The 18531-nt window shown below is 39.4% G+C and overlaps 1 protein-coding gene across 1 annotated transcript in view; it reads right to left on the minus strand.

The window, feature by feature from the left end:
- The window catches only part of Fbxl7 (F-box and leucine rich repeat protein 7), a 371578-nt gene that overhangs the window by 329659 nt on the left and 23388 nt on the right, over window positions 1-18531 (minus strand). The window lies entirely within an intron of this gene.

Consider the following 18531-nt stretch of genomic DNA (forward strand, 5'->3'; position numbering starts at 1 on the left):
ATTATCTGCTAGAGATTCATAAGGTATATATAAATAGTAAAGAAAGGGGAGACTAAGGGTAAGATCATTAATAACTGACAGAAGCAAAGGTTACTGGCATCCAGGTGAAGAAGACTGACAATCCATTTGAAAATGTATTAATAGTTGTTACCTTTTCCATATTGCTATTGCTCAATTTAATATGTATTTGTGTGGACATGAGTTTCAAAGGCTGGTGTATTTAAAAGTATCTGCAGTATTTACTAAATATGGAACAGCTCTGGTTGGAAAACTTAGAATTATAACAAAATAAGTTTCATTCATCAGATCTGTATCCCAACGGTTTGGTGGCTCCTTAGTGACTTAATAAAGCCACCCCAATACATCAGGGCACCTTGGGCACATTGAGCCATAGCCCATACGGCAATCAGTCTCATTACTCCATGGCATTTCTTTTCATTTCTTTATTTATTAGTGAACAAATCAGGCAGCAACACGTTAGATTGTTAGACAATCTTGTGTTAAAGCAAAGAAGAGCCAGGGGAGCTCCAGAGTGGCACATGAGCTGCCATGCTGAGAAGAGAATGGCCTGTGGGATAGGACCATGGAACCAGTGTGAGCACACAGAGTGAAGTTAGCAGAAATCAGCGTAGACCTTCCCACCCATCAGAAATAACGAAGCAGGGAAATACCACCTGGAGCTCTGGAGGACATGCAGATATGATCAGCTGTACCTTCAGGAAGTCCTTTTCTTTCTCTCAATTGCAACAATACCTTACCTCAGCATACTGAAAGAGACATACAATGATGGCCCAAGAAGAAATTCAACAAATAAGCCAGGCGGTGGTGGTGCACGCCTGTAATCCCAGCATTTGGGAGGCAGAGGCAGGTGGATCTCTGTGAGCTCGAGGCCAGCCTGGGCTACCAAGTAAGTCCCAGGAAAGGCACAAAGCTACACAGGGAAACCCTGTCTCAAAAAACAAAAAAAAACAAAAAACAAACAACAAAAAAAAAGTGTGAATGCAATGCAATATGTCTTTTCTCCTTTTCTATTTACCTCTGGTGGCATTTCAGATATATGTCTATGCATTGTATTTAACAGCAAAGCCAAAAATGTTTGATTTAGTATTTACATGACTGAATGACATCAGAAACAACTGGAGAACAAAGAATAATAATAGACAGATGCCCTTGTGGGATAACTAGAGGGACAGTAATAAATTACTTAAAGGATTTTTTGGAGGTCACCTATAAATGGCTAAAGCAATGTGACTGCATTGCCAGTGAAAGCTCACTTGAGGTTATCTTGACCTTATAACACAGGATGGATAGATGGATGGGCATGTGAGGGCAGACTGGCTGTGAGCAGCAGCCAGAGAAAACACAAACTTGGAGTAGCCACTGCATTCATTCCCTGGGCCTACTGAGGAACCAGAATGGTTTCAAAGCAATTGGAACATTTTGAAAGAAATCTCTATCATATCTACAGTTCAGTGCAGAACAACCATGAAGATCACATGACCTTCCTTCCAACACAACCTTCCCAATGAAGTCATCTTGATTCTTTGGTTTTGTTTGTTTGTTTGTTTGTTTGTTTTTTGTCTCTTCTGTATACAAGGCTGACAAGACTGAGACTTGACAAATTCTAGTTACCCACCGGCCACTTCATGTTTCCAGTTTCATGAAAATACAACTCTCAGTGATTAATTCAGCTCTTCTGACTCCTTCACAACAGAAGGGAGTGTGATTGATTTTATCTGCAGAGCCCAGATAGAAGCCTGTCATAGATTAAGAACAGTGTAAATGATACTGAATCCAATTGGGACTGCTGACTTGCTTTTGGAAAGACTGGAAACAAATGACTCTTCTCGAGGGCAGTGCTCCTGTATTACCCACAAGTAGATGTCTACTGAACCTATATTTAGGTGTCAGCATTCTGAAAACATAAAGTTGCTTTCTGTAAGGAACTTCAGCTGGTAGAATACCAACCCTACCAGATCCCTACACTCTCCCCAGCTCAGGAAACTAGCTAGCCCTTCTATGCTCTAAAAAGAGTACTAAAAAGTCTTGTTTGGAAAAGGGGCATGAAAGTCACAGGGACATTAACACAGAACAGAATAACTTTGTGTGCATTTTAGTGCACCTTATGATTTAAAAAGCAGAAAGAAAAATGGTATCTTGGAATGTTTTAGATTTGTGTCAATCAAAATATGCAAAGTGCCCAGTGGAATCTGAAGTTTATCACTCTGTTTCAGTCCACAAAGGGTTGATTGTGATTTGAGAAGTAAAAAATTACTTTACACTGTTGAACTTGTGCCAAAGAAAATAATGATCATTGCAGTTTCCAAGGGGCAAGATATATGATCATATGCCCCATAGAAGATGTGCACTGATCATATTGGAAAAATATTAAAAGATGGAGTATGTAGCCATCTGCGACCAAAACACATCTATCACTGCAGAGTGGCAGAAGAATGTGAACAGTAAGGCTTGATGGGAAATGGCAGAAACGGTTCCTGTGCTTGTCTTATGTTCTAAGGATGGAGGTTTGTATGCACTCACATGCATCCTACAGGGAGCTATCTGAAAAGTAACAGATTTCAAGCCAATTAGGCCATGGCTCAGAAAGACAAATGCGGGTTCTCTCATCTGTGGCTCCGATGTTTTATATGTTAATACAATAAAAACACCTATGCATATATGACATGAAAGTACAAATACAACTGCCCAGGAGGGCAAAGGGAACCAATAGTGGGGCAGGGTGACAAAAGACAAAAGGGGTGATGAGCACTAATTGTCAACGTGAGGAAACCTACAGTCACCTGGGAGGCGGGCCTCTGGACATACGTGTGGTATTATCATGAGTAAGTCATCTGAGGTGGGAAGATTCACCAACTGTGGGTGGGACCTTTCCCCGAGCAGCAATCCTAAACTGTGTAAAATGGAGAGAGTGAAGCGAGCAGCAGATTGCGTTCATCCCTCTCCAGTTGCTCATTGTGGATGAGATGTGATCTAGTGCTTCAAGTGCCTGTTGTCTTAACTTCTCTCATCACGAGGGACTCAGAGCTTGGATGATGAAACAAAATCAACTCTGGAAGTTCATATTTGTTCATGGTATTTTTTTAATTAAGAAAAATTTTTTTATTCATTTTCACATACCAAAGATCCCCCTCTTCCCTCCTCCTGTCCCTCCAGCCTCCCCCTCCCAATTTACCCCACATTCCCTTCTACAAGAAGGTAAGGCCTCCCATGGGGAGGTACATGTAGTAGAGGCAGGTCCAAGCCCCTCCGCCTGCCTCAAGGCTGTGTGAGCTGTCCCATTATAGTAGTGTGCTCCAAAAGGCCTGCTCATGCACCAGGGATGGATTCTGATCCTACTGCCAGGGGACCCCTTAACCAGATCATGCTACACAACTGTCTTACTATGTAGAGGGCCTAATCCAGTCCAACAGCAGGCTCCACAGCTGTTGATCTAAATTTCATGAGTTCCCACTAGTTTGGTTTGGTTGTCTCTGTAGGTTTCCCTATCACAATCTTGATAGCCCTTGCTCATAGAATCCCTCTTCACTCTCTTTGACTGGACTCCTGGAGCTCAGCCTGGTGCTTGGCTGTGGATCTCTGCATCTGCTTCCATCACGTACTAGAGAAAGGCTCTATGATGACAGTTAGGGTATTCACCAATCTGATTACTGGGGTAAGCCAGTTCAGGCACCCTCTCCACTATTGCTAGTAGTCTAAGCTGGGATCATCCTTGTGGATTCCTGGGAACTTCCCTAGCACCCGGTTTCTCCCTGTCCCCATGATGTCTCCTTCTATCATGGTAGAGATGTCACGTGCATGGAAATTTTTATTACAGACACAGGAAAAGAAACTAAGACAGGGTATGGGGGCAATATGCTCAATATGCAGTATATACTCATGCAAAAACTCTATAAAAATTTGGTGGCTGGAGAGATGGTTCAGTAGTTAAAACTGTGTACTGCTCTTGCAATGGACCATTCATTTCCTAACACCCACACACATGACTCATAACTGCCTGTAATTCCAGCTCCAGGGAACCCAATGCCCCTTTGCAGACTCCTGTACCCATGTGTATATATTCACAAATAATCACACATAATTAAAAAATAAAATCTTGCAGAAAAACTTAAAAACATAAATTCTAAAAATTCATGTTATACTTTAAAACAGATTAGATTATAAATGGATACTGTGGTAAAACTTAAATATTTATATAAATTTTAAAAATTGCAATTCTAAAACAATCTACTTGAGAGTCATTTAGAATTATGCAAAAAACTACTACATCATTAACAGCAGAGAGGTATTTTAATGAATTTGTATTTTCTTTTTAATTTTTTCACTGAAGTCGGATTTTGGCACAAAGTATAAATGCCATTTTAAGTGTTTGATTCAAATACATGATTTCTTGCAGTGAATTACCTGTCAAATGGGTCCAAATTTAGAAAGACGACTCTAAATGCTAACAGTGACTTCTAGGATACAGTATTAAACAAAGAATGGAAGGCAGTCCTGCCCTTTTTAAAGGGTGGTGATAACATGCTACCTTTAGTTTAAGAACAGAGCACACTCAGGTATCTATTTAAGAGGCAGAGAAAACAATGAAGAAAGAAATTAAAAAAGAAGAAAGAAAAAAAAGTAACCCAGGGACTAATAAAAACAGCTCCATAAGGGGTGTAAACCAGTCTTCTCTATCAAGCAGTGCTGAGATTCATGTCTTTCATTCAGTAAGGAAACGCCTTGATTCTCAAGACAGACACACTGGAGTATTAAAGAGTGAGATATCATTATATTGCCAACTTAAAAATGTGTGTTTGTGTGTGTGTGTGTGTGTGTGTGTGTGTGTGTGTGTGTGTGTGCGCGCGCAGAAGCACATGTGCATGCACTCATACACACCTCTGCTAGTACACATATATGGAGAAAGGGGAAAGGAGAGATAAAATGACTGAAATGTATATTTTAAACTTTAATGAGCTCAAGTATGATGGACTAAACATGTGTGCCCCCTGAAATATATATGTGGAAATTTTGTTGACCTTCAGTTGGTGATACCAGGAAATGGAAGCGGGCTAGGTCATAAGCACAGAACTCTTGTGAATGAGATCACTGCTCTTATAAAAGGGAGCCCCCAAGAATTTCCTTGCCCTCTTTCCATATACAAAGAAACATGAGAAAATAACAATCCTCAGCTCCAGCCCCCAAAACAGCCCCCTATCCTTTCTTCTACCATAAACATCTGATCTTTGAATTCCAGTCTCCAGAAAAGGCAAAACAATTTTCTCTTGTTTATCAGCTACTGGGCTGTGCATGGATTAAAACACCAAGTGAAGGATATAGAAAATCCTTAATCTTCATTTTTATTCTTCCTGTACTTTAATCCTGAACCGGGGAGAACTCCTAGTGCTGGCTGCCCTCCTTGGTGGACAATGGGAAGGTGATTGTGTGGTCCAAGGTGATAGAAATTTCAAATAGCAAGAAAGATAAAAGTTTAGTCTCCTAAAGCTGATAAAACACAGTTTGAAAGAGTTTCCATGCAGATTAAATCCCTATTAAAATGACTTAGTAAAAGTTGTGGGATGGGAAAAGAATATGGTCAACATATATGGAAAATTTTCACATTTTTTTTACAAATAATATAATAAAAAGTATGCAGATACAAAATTATGGCTAATAATAGCAAGTCATCTGGCAGAAGAGATTGTACAATTGGTTAGTAGAATGTACTCTTGGCATTTTATTTTTAAAAGGTTTTTTTTCCTCCTGTGCCAACAAAAGTTTCAATGGATGGGCAAGAGAGAAAGTTAGCATTGCCCCTGACTCATGAGCTCATTTAGTGAATTTTTGTCAATTAAAGATGATACTTCCACTCTGTACTTCTCTTCTACGTGTCCTCTAGGGGCAGTTGATGAATCAGGCAGAATTAATTACTTGCATCTTGACATCTGACAGATGCATGATGAAGTCTTCCTGAAAAGCGTACTGGGTTTTAAAACATCATGAATAAAATGTGAAATCAGATTCTCTCCTGGCTCTGTGTTTCTGGAGAAGATACAAATGTCAGAAAACTACTGAAGGTGTATTCTTTTTCTTTCTTTTTTTTTAAGTTTGTTTTTTTAAAGTGAATGGCCTTCTTTAAAGGAAGAATGCCACTACTTCACAAAATAGTTAAAATGTTATTTGCACTGTATTCTTTAATTAGCAAGAGGAAGCCTAGGAGAGTAGGTTGAAAGTGGCACCTGCCACAAATGTACTCTTGTAGAGGAGCCACACAGTATCACCACTGGGAGGAATTCCCACACAATCCTTATCAAATAAATTATCAACTACCTAGTAAAATCTCCCTTCCAGGAGACTGAACAGTCTGTCTCAACAGAAGTGTCTATATAAAATGAGGAGCATCATACCCCAAGGATTAACCTTAGAGTTGATTCAGAGCCAAATCAGTAAACCAAGTGCCGAACCAATGGGAATGACTTCATCAACAAACACCCCACGCAAAGAAAGAGGCGTCCTAACATCCTCCTTCAGAACATGGTCTGTGTGTAGGTGAGAAGAAACTTGAAAACAGAAATACCTCAAATGGTGTGCTATTCTTCTATGGACCCTATTTACATCTTTACATTGGTTCCTACCAGCCAGCAGCTGGTGAGATGTGGCTGCCAGCAGTCATCAGAACTCAGCTCTGCAGACCATGCTGAGACACCACACAAGTCATTTGTTGCTGGGAATAATGAGATGGTGCTGTTGCCTTTTATTTATTTTTTATTTTTATTTTTCTGCCATTAGAATAAATTGTTCACTAGAGAAGGATGATTCAGCCATTAAAATAAGTGAGGGTGGAAAGCCCAGGTATATAAGTTTATTTTATGTGAATCCTTCAGCCACCCACCTGCAAATTCTTTTAGTTCTATAAGCTAATAAAAAAGTGTGTGTGCCTTTTCCTCCTGTTTATCCTCCAGAAGTTTTTCTTCTGTCTACTGCTTACAGGAAGGCATTTTTAGAAAAAAATTCTCCTCAACCAACATTTTCCCACTGGCTCTCTTCTAACATACACCATCTCTAAAGCTGTACAGACAAATTACCCAAACATGCTTTCTGGGTTTGTGTAAGCCCCGAACAAGCAAACACACTGATTTCCCCCGTGTTTTCACTGGAATTAAATCAGCACAATCCCAATGACCCACTGCTCCTGATCAGTTTCTCCAAGTGCACGCTGGTCTGTTTGGGGTCTTTATAATCAGAGTAGATACATTTAAATAGATTTAAATAGAAGGTTCTGCCAGATGCATGAAGAGAGTATCGGGTTCCCGAGGCGCATTTGCCATTAATATTCAGAGCATCTGAATGCCAGTAATTTCTTGAGAACTTGACTTTGAATGTCAACTTGAATCTGCTGATTTCTCTCCAATACTTGAAGGGGGGGGAAAAAGAAAATTGGAAGTAGGGGGATGAGCCTACTTTCTCCAATTCTACCAATGTAATCACATAGTACTAAGTACAGACTGGGGGGGGGCAGTGATTGGCATCCTCTGATAACCCCCTAGCCATGTTACTCTTCACTCAATCTTCTAAGAATAAGAAACACACTGAAAAGTACAGCATGGGCTGTTTCTGCTCATTATTATTAGATGAAGCATAAGAGGAAAGTGGTGACTTGTGTTTTACAAGAAAACCATGTTTTCTGTGTTAAAAGGGATCAAGAAAATTACCTGTATGTGGTTTCAACCTTCAGACTGTCTTGTTATGGAACCACCCTCTCAATGTGTAGCTGGCAGACTCAATAATTAGGAATTATAGGGAATAAGTTATTCTGGTTTTCAGCTATTTTTGAATGCATTCGGGGAGAGTCCCCCTGTTCCTGGACAAACATCAAGCAGACTATGCTATGAGGAATGGGATAAACAAAAGAGCTCTTATGTGAGATGTGCTGACAAAATCTAGGTCTGGCTAATGTTTGATGCACCTTTCTGAAATCTATGGGGTATCAGGATATTCTACAATTAATGACCCGCTCTTTCAATTCTGAAGTGCTTCTGTCTACCTGACAACTTTAACCCAAGCAACACATAGTTACACAATGCAAGCATCCAGTGAAACATCTGGGCTATTACTGCTGATAGTATCCAAGCCCAGTGGTCCTGCTGGACAGCGGCTATGACCATCCATCTGGCTCTGGCTCCTGTCCATGGAGTGTCACATCCAGTACTTGGAAAATACAGAAGCATACCTTTCTCTGTAAACTTGATCTTTTGTGTATGACCTCTTAATGTAGAAAAATATAATGCCATATTCCCGTCACCCCTCCCACTTCAGGGGTACACTAGCTTGTCCTGCTGCAGACCTTCCCTTGACTATGAACTGGAAAATTTTCTACACAACACCAACAGCTTTAGATTCCATTTTTACATCTTCTCTTTTCAGTTTTAATGACCTGAATGATGTTTGGCCTCTATGCAATGAGAGCCTTAAATGTTTTGAAACTGTTTTTTTTTTGTGGGGGGGGGGGGGGGGGGATTCCATTTCATTTGGAGTCTTTGATATGTCTACCATGCTTTGTAACTCAGTTAAAACTTACAGTTTAATATCTTATAAAACTATTGCTTTTAAAAAGAAGATATTTGGATGGAAGATATGGGAAATAACCACCACTAGGAAATATACACCTATTAGAACTTTGCAGAAGCCAGAAAACTGACACTTTTAAATTCTGGCAAGGGTATAGAGTCCCAAAATTAAATCTGTTATTATTGGTGAAGATAAAAAAATGGTATGTGTGAATTTGTGTGCATGGAGTCTATGTGTGCTTGTGTGCGGATGAGTGTGTGTGCACGTGTGAATGTGTATGAGCATGGGTAAGAGAGTGTGTACTTGGAAAATAGTCTGAAGGCTTCTTACATGGCTAGTCACTCCCACAACGCAATAGAACAATTGTGCCCCTTGGTCTTTATCCAAAGGAGTTGAAAACATGTATGCACTAAAAATATGCACATGGATCTCAAAGCGATTTTAAAAGTAAAAGCAAGCAAGACATTCTTCAGCAGGTGACTACAAAATAAACTAGTGTGCATTCAGATACTGGAATAATACTCAAAGCTATAAGAATAAGATCTTTCGACTGCAATAAACTTAGAAGATAAAGAATTCCCATGTCTAAGAGAAAGAAACCAATTTGAATGTCTCTGTATTATCTGATTCCAATCAGATGACATTCTGGAAAAAGCAAAGTGATTTGGAGACAGTAAAATAATCAGTGTTTATCAGTGGCTAGAAAGGAGGAAGGAATGACTATCCAGTCCACAGTAGATTTGTAGGGTAGTGAAATTCTCTATGTGGTTCTATAAAGGTTAATATATGTCATTGTGCCATTTCCAAAGCCATAGAATACACAACAACAAGAATAACTCCTAGTCTAAATCATGGATTTTGGCAAGTGATGCTGTGTCTTTGTGAGCACATTAGCTCTAAAAAAATGCTCCTTTCTAATGATAGTTGGGAAGGTTGGGTATGGATAGACAGCATTTGGGAACTAGAGAACACCTTCTGTTCAATTTTGCTATGGGTTTAAAATTGGTCCAAAAATAGAGTGTATTTAAAGGAAAACAAAAGAAAATGTGATAAATGTTCTTTAAGTGACTAGGAATATTTTGATTAACATTCTGAAAATTATCTTCCTTGTCTCTCTCTCTACAATTTATAAAAAAGTAAATCTTCAAGCTTAAGAAGTAGCCAGAATTTGGAAATAATCCCTTATTCTTCCTGCTCTCTTTATCATTCCACAAGTATGCATACAAAGAAGTAATTGTATAGTAATTCTGCCATGCTGAACTGTGAAACTCTTGACCCCTGGCTCCTCTCATATGGTACAATAGCAGCTCAAGGAAGGCTACCAGAGCCTGGAGCAACTGTGGTCCTTCAGTGACAGGTGATTTATCTGGCACTCTGAGTTAATCTGACATGATCTCTGTTCTCCATGGAATGGAAGCCTGGCCCACAGTGTGTTGGTGTGGACATGCTGAAAACTTGAACGGAATGGCTCAGTGGTAGAGAACAACAGTAAAGAAAAAGAGGTGCCTACTGGAGTGTGGCTAAGTCCTTGTGACTGACAAGGATTACTCTTACGACCCTGATTAGTTCCCATCTAAGTGAGCTGGTATGAAAAGAACAAGCTTAGGTTCTAAATCTCTTTGGTCTTCTGGATTACCACTTGAGTCTTCCCTGTAATAACACTTCATGCTGTATTATCTACTGTATTGTAAGGGCCCTTACCCAAGCCATGTTCCACTGGTTACCCTACTGGATCCCTTCATAACTCAATAACTTCTTTCCTTGACAAATTGTCATCCATTGAGCAGTTTGTTATAGCAACAGAAAACAGATTAATTAATAAAAAGATATATCCAACTACATCATGCTAAACAGAGGACCACCAAGTCAATTCAGCCACACATGGCTTGACCTTAATAACACTAAGAAAAGGCTTATCTAGCATTGAGCATGTAGCATGTATTGAGCTAACATTTTATACATGGCAAGTGACATCATCAAGGATGTATATAGTATTCTTACTAAAATCACTTCAATTTTATAATTAAAGACATTAAAGTTTAGTGTAACCAAAGACCAAACTTTAACCTGTACCCACAGAATCAACAAAGATTTTCTTTCAAAGTAACACCATACTGTAGAACAACAGCATGAACATTCATAGATCTAAATCTGATATAGCTGATGCTCTGGAAAGCGAGGGAAGGGGAGGAGAGGGAAAATGATCATTTACAATGGCTAATTTAGTGCTAGGTATACAGCAGGCTTAGTTAAACTATGACTAAATTGAATGTATAATCAATGAAAATTAGGTTAAATGAGGTAAAATCTTGAGTGTAATATTTACAAAATTGAAATGAAAATTATAAGAAAGCACTTAGAATAAATAAGATTTATTCACACATGACCACTTAAACTTCCCACAAGCCCTCATCTGACCCTATACAATCTTCCTTCCTCCCAGCCAATCACGCCCACACCACAGCTCCAAACAGTTCCTCCCCAGAGCAGTCAGCTTGCCCCACCAGGGTTCCACTAGCAAATGTTTGAGTTGCATTTCCTGTCAAATGCAAAGTCTGATTATCACTCTAAATTAGAAGGGATATTTTATAATGAATTGTTTACTTTCATGATCTTTATGAATCATAAAAAGTGTAATTGAAACTCATCACACAGATGGCCCTGGTTAAACTCATTAAGTTTGAAAACAAAACAAAAATATAGATGAATATAGAAATTAGACTTGAGGGGAGAAGGATGGGTTAATGGGAGCGGGAAGTAGACAAGGGAGGGTGAAGGTTGAGAGCACCCAGAACTCAAAGTACACATGCATGAAAATGTCAAACAACAAATGAAGTTGAAAAGTGTATTTGGCAAAATATCTGACTCATACTTCCAAATTTAGGGATTCCTCCCAATAGACATTTTTAAAAATTCTTACTTAGAGTTATTTTCTATGTATTACTATATTTTCTGTATTCACTATAAACTGTGCCTGCTTTCTGAGTGGCTCCAAGAAGAAAATCTAAGAGTTCAGGATAGTCTTCCTAGTAAGAATGGTGTTATGCAGGGCTGCGAAGATGGTTCAGCAGTTAGAGTCTTGCCATGCAAGCAGCAAGTGTGAAAACCAGAGTCCAGATCCCCCAAATCCACACAGATCCCAAGGGGACAGAGTGGCTTACCGAAAATTCCAGAACTACACAAGTGTGTACACACCACACAGCTACATATGTACATTAAAAAAGAAGATTGTTATCTGCTGAGTACAAGTGACAGGCTTGAGATCTTCAGCTTTGATACAATCAGGTAAGTTCATTGTAATGATCAGATTTATGTATAATTAATGTGTTTATTTTACTTTGGGAATGCTAATACTTGACATTAGTGATGTGAATGTCATATTCCTTTATGATTGACTCCATTATCAGGTTTAGGGGAGCTTTGCGAGCCTACCAAGGCCTGGGTGGCTTTCCCTGGTTGTCCGCACACTACTCACATCATCATACAACACTGGAGAAAATTAAACATCTCCCTACAGCACCACTGGAAGCCTTGCCACTCCCTCCCCCCCAAAAAATTCATACCTTGTTCTCCTGTATATCTTCTCATTTGCATTCTATATCCTTTTTTTTTTTTAATAGAGAAGCATGAGCATGAGAAGAATACCTATTCTGGAAGTCTCACTGTATCAGCACACCTGGATATTATTTCACAGACTTCTGAGGCATTTACTTATCTGAGAAATCTGGAAGTCCTAGTCAATGAAGATGTAATATCAACTAAATAAGATTAAATAAAAATGTGCAGTGAAAAAAATCCTGGATCCATTAATAGACAGGTAAGGTTTACTTATTAATCCATTCACCAAATATTTATTGACTCTCAGTGGGCCCCAGGCAAGAAGAGTTCCTATAATTTCATGGTATTTTTTACATACTAAGAGAAATGTTAGCAATGTCAAGTTTGTGTGGAAGAAGGTAAATAGGATAGTTGATGGTTTCATGAGCCACCTATCTCTGGTATAATTTACAGAGAAGCCTCTATGAAAGTGGCTTCAACTAATACATATTCATTTTCTTGCTGTAAGAGTGGAGACAAGGACTTGATGACATTTGTTCAGGGTTATTATATTCTATTCCACCTTCTCCAATGTGTTGGGTTTCATCAAAAAGACATTATATAACGTAAGATGTCAGCTATGACTCCAGCATCAAAAGTCCACCTCAGTTTTGTCAGAACCCCAAGAGATATCAATATGCAATTTCTCAATGAAGGCAGACATAGGAGTCTGGCAAACTGTTTTGTTTGGCACGTTGCCATAGTGGTTTGAGGATCTATTAGCAAGATGATAGAGACATGGCTGACACAGGCATCCCATAATATCTGTTATCCCATCTGTGAAATGGATAATTCAGCCTACTATTGCAAACAAGAAAAAGGGAAACTGAGTATAAAGAAGGAAGACAATGTGAAACATGGAAAAAGATAATATTTCCTAAAATGTACTTTAAAAAAACAAAAATCAATCAAGTAAAGACATCCAAACACTTAGATTGCACTAGACTCAAGAGCCAAGATAAATAATCAACTGAAGTGTTCACTGATAAGTTGATTTTGAAAGGTGTGTGAATGTCTATGAATGTGTGTGAGAGAGACAGAGAGTGGGGAGGGAAGGAGGGGAGGAGGGAGAGGGACAAAGGAAGAGGGATGGAGGGAGAGAGAGAGATTTCAGTCTTTTTTAAGAGTACTGTTTTGTTATCTCGGCAGCATGGATGACATATGTGCAGTGAAATGAACCCAGGGTAGAAAGAAAAGGCACCACAGGCTTCACTTCTCCTCACTTCTATATGGAACCAAGGAAGGTGGAAGCCATAGAAAAAACAAGGGATAGCAGCTAAGGAGGTGGCTGTGGAGAAGATGTGGAGACATGGCCCCAAGGACAAACAATCTTAGTACACTGGTACTTGTAAGAGTTCTATTGTATGTCACAGTAGCTGCAGTTAATGACATGTTATCTACTGGCTGAGAGGGTAAATTTCAATGCTTGCCCCCAAACTATATGATAATGTGAATGTTTATTAGCTTGATTTTTGTCATTCCATTATGTACACATATTTTAATGGCATATACCATTAGTATATGTCATTTAATTGCCCAATTAAATACAATGAGTAGCTTTAAAAAGAAAACTGCCAGTCTTCAGATTCCAATCCTTTGTATGGCAAAAGTAATATAGAAGGAGGAGAAACACACCAGATCATAGGTCATAGACTTCCACCAGATTCCACCAGACTGATGCTGAAGAGTAAATGAGCAGAAAATAAACTCTTGGGTCTATAAAGAAGTTTCTCCCATACATGACCAATGTGGAATAGGGCACGTCTCTAATGCTTCCTATCAATGTCTGCCATGTGCCTGTGTTCACAAGTGAAACAGGAGAAATATGAGGACCATGGTCATAGTACATATATACCAGTGGTGTATCAATGGTGATGTTCTCATTGATGTGGAATGAGTGATGTTCTCACGGATAATACATTTTATATGACAAGCTGTGGTTCCTCACAATGCCGAAATTCTGTGGTGCTTCTTTTTATTATATTACAGAAGCCCATGCATGAAGTATATAAACCATATACTTGGAAGGTAATGAATGGATTAAAGTGTTCACAGTGAAAACCACAGAATGGAGAAATTATACAGATTGTATTTTTATCCTTTTGCATAGCCATGCCCCCCTAAATGTTTTGTTCTGATTTAAAAAAAAACAAAAACAAAAACAAATGTATAAGAGTGTTTGCCTGCATTTATTTATGTAAGGTTAGTGTGTGCATATTAGGTGCCTGCAGAGGTCAGAAACGGTACTAGATCTCCCAGAACTGGAGTTACTGGAGGTGGTTGTGCTGATCCTCTGTAAAATCAAGTGCTCTTAACCATCAAGCCATTTTCCAGACCCAACAGTGCATATTTCTGAATGCCTTAGCAAAAATAAAACTCTCATTAAAGGGAGAAATTTCTTCTACTTATATTCCAGAAGTTGCAGTGGATAATTCTCTTGTCTTTAAAAGCTCATTGGCTTTAATTTCTAATGAGATGAATTTTAAAATCATTATGGCATTTTAACATTTAGAAGGAAATTTCTGGCCTCTGCTAACTCAGAGGAAATATTTTATCATTTGTTTCAATGATAGTACAAAATTCAACTACCATGGATATTGAATTTTCTCCCTTTTTTGATTCACTGAGCAGTTTTAAGTTTATTTCAACAATGTAGTACTAGAAAATAATAATCAAATGTAGGCCACTGAAGACACCTAATAGTTCTATTACACATTACATTACCGATGATGGCTTATTTCTCAAGAATTTCATCTTGCTTTCCACTTACTTTAGCTCAAAGCCATTTAAAAACAAAACAAAAACTGATGATGAAGAAAAGCAAAACTTTTTTCTCATCATAACGTCTTTTACTCAAAGTAGGACAGCCTGAAAGTAGAAATCCCCAGGGATCAAGGTCAAGAAGCCAACTGAACCACTGTGATGAGAAGAATTGCCAAGACTGAACCTTGCTCCACCCAACCTTGAAAGGACATTCCTCATGAAGCAAGTGGTGAAATGCTGGTGGGAGCTCAGGTTCTCCAGCAGGAAGTTTACAACAGCCTAGAGGACTTTCTAGGAAGGTTACAATCCTTCCTTGGCATAGGCGATCCTCTGAAGCACCAGACAGCAACTGTGTATTCAGAACAGTCAAGACCAAGCATAAACTTGCATGCCCTGTTCTCTCATCTAGATTTGATTATAAGGTTTCCCATTCCCCACAATGACACATTCACATTCTCTTCATTTGGTTGGAGTTTGAATTTATGCAGGAATGCTCCTCTTCTGTTTGTGGATTTTACTTTTTAAGCAGGTTTCTTCCAGTGAAAATCAAGCTCTTGCCTCATTCCTTTGAGTGTCCAGGTCTGTTTCGAATAAAGACCTTAATTGGACTGAAATTCTGACATGAGATACTCAATGTTTCACACTGATCGAAGGGCTTCTTGTTCATTCCTCCCAGGACTAGATCCTAACCACAACTTTAGAGGCAACCAAAAGATGACTCTGGAATTCTTGTTCCCACACACAGGACTCTGCTTTTCACCCCAGACAGGGTGTATGTGGATAAAGTGCATATTGTGGGATCTTCAGGACTATTTTTACATATTAAAGGGGGTAACCTGTGTGGGCTCATCTTGTACTCCACACCCAGGAGAACAGTGCCAACTCATCAACCTTGCCATACTCTGAATGTAGCACTTACTCCAATCTGCCCTCCTCATCACCTGCTATCTGTGAGTAGGAAATGTGGTCCACCTTCTCTAGTGAATAAATCCCTTTGACCCTACACACTGACTCCAAGCCAGGGATCCCCCAGAAATCTCTGTTTCACCCCACCATTACAGATGATCTCATTTACTCTTCCTGCTTTCTCCCCCACAATGCTCAAGCATGCACATGGAACGTTATTGTATTTCTTAGTGGCAATGTCACATACTTGGTCACATGTTTGCTTATGTCTCTGTGTGTGCTCTACTCCACAAAACTGTAAGTTCTTAAAAAAAGGGGGAATGTGTAATCTAAGGCCGCTTATGATACTTCGAGTCATCTCTGCAAAGAAGAGACTGTTCATTTTCAAGGCAAATGGAGGGTGCTAGAAAGGCTGGAATCTCTACAATGGAACCCAGGTTGCCAAAACGGCAACTGCTCAAACATTTCCTTCTATGGTGTTCTGTGTACTCCAATGTCTGAATGACATGATTATTTCTTGTCCCTGCTTCCTTCTATTATACATTAGAGCTAGAGCTTTGGGCCACTGATGCGTGTACCTAGGCTTGTGAATATATATATATGCATATATATATATATATATATGCAACACACACACACACACACACACACACACACACACACACACACACACACCCTCTGTAATAGAAAACCACCGTACTATGAAGCAAGAGAACTGGAATAAGGTGCACCTCAGCAATGCAACACTGGCCCTGTGTGTGGGTGACTGCACCCTTCCAGCTCTCCAATCTTAATGTGCAAACAGAATCACCGGACTAGGGCACTTTAGAGAGGGTAGTATCTGGTTCTGGATTACCAAAATGAAATAATGGAGTTTGCTAGAGAATTTTAAATGGACAAGGTGAGACATCACACATACCTACAGGAGTCTCTGCTGAGCTATTATTCTAAGATCCCCCTGTTCTAGTTAGTTTCCACTCTGTGCTAGGATAACACACTCTGGTGTAAAGCAACTTAAAGAAAGACTTTATTTGGGCACCAATGATGGCATTCACAGCAGGAACTAAAGACAGGAGCATAGTGCAGAAACCTCAGAGGAATGCTACTTCTTGGCTCCCCTGACTTGCTCCCTGCCTTGTCCCCTGGCTCTCACTTGCCTGGATTTCTTGTACCACCCAGGCTGAATCAACTGGGAATGGTCCTGCCTTCCTCTAGCTATGATCAATTAGCAATGAAGAAAATTCCCCATAGACACACCTACATACAGGTCAATCTGATTTAGGCAATTCTTCTGTTGAGGTTTCCTCTTCCAAGGTGATTCTAGGTTATATCAAGTTGAAAGTAAAATTTAACCAACACACACACACACACACACACACACACACACACACACACACACACACACGATGTGTGAAACTGAAAACCAGGTTAGAACCAAGCTCAAAATACCCTTCATTTTTTCCTACAGATGCATTTATCTGATCAAAATTTAGCATAAAGGGATTGACACCAGTGACAGAAATACAATTAGAACAATACATTGTAATAAGGGCTAGTACCACTACTCTTGCACTTTTGGTTATCATTAAGGGAATCAAGGCTACTTAAATATAAGGGAGATGATACTGTAAAGGTTGATTTCAAAACTGAGGTGGCAGGGCTGGGGAGATGGCTCAGTGCTTGAGTGGTCACTGCTCTTGCAGAGGACCAGGATTCAGTTCCCAGTGCCCACATGAAGGCTTACACCTGCCTGTGACTTCACCTGAAGGGACCTCATGCCCCTGTCCTAGCCTTTGAGGGCTACTGCAGGTGTATGTATGTATATGTGTATGTATGTGTATAAACTCATGCAAGTACATACATATAAAATAATAAAGTGAATACATACATTAAAAGGAAGGAAAAATAAGAAAAGGAAACTGAGATGACTGCTAAGGATAAGGCAAATAAGTATCCTGTGCAAGTGGATGTTCACATCCCAAGCAAGGCGGAGCAGGGCAGTGTAAACTTCCATTACACTACTTAGAAGACATCACAGTTTAAAAGTTATGAACTGATGACAGACCTGGCAGCAGAGGCCTCTAATGTGGCTACTCAAGAAACTGAGACAAAAAGAGTCCAAGCTTAAGACCAGCATCGGGGAGTATATAGTAAGGTCAAAGCCATTTGTTCAACTTAGTGGAACTTTCTGCCAGAACCTAAAAGAGAGACCAGACATACATACAGACAGACAATGAATACTGAAGATGTAGCTCACTGGTAGATTGCTTGACCAGCATACACTAAGTCCCAGGGATTCAACAGCCAGTCTCACATCCCAAACATAAAATTATGGCTTACTTAGCTATGGATTTACTCATTTAGTATTTCCACGTCATATTTAACCTTGTGTAACTGAAGCCTCATGAAGTGAAGCCATGCCTTTAATCCCAGCACTTGGGAGGCAGAAGCAGGTGGATCTCTGTGAGTTCGAGGCCAACCTGGTCTACAGAATGAGTTCCAGGAAAGATGCAAAGCTACACAGAGAAACCCTGTCTCGAAAATAAATAAACAAATAAACAAACAAATAAAGTAAAGCCACAGATAAAGGGGGACTACAGTATAGGAAAGGGGAAGGGATTTAATGCAGGTGCTTCTCTATTATTCTCTAAGAGAGCTAATCTCTCAATGTTTCCAAATAAGATGAGACAAAATAAGTAA

This window comes from Onychomys torridus, chromosome 15 (assembly GCF_903995425.1).
Source record: "Onychomys torridus chromosome 15, mOncTor1.1, whole genome shotgun sequence".
Taxonomy (NCBI): Eukaryota; Metazoa; Chordata; class Mammalia; order Rodentia; family Cricetidae; genus Onychomys; species Onychomys torridus.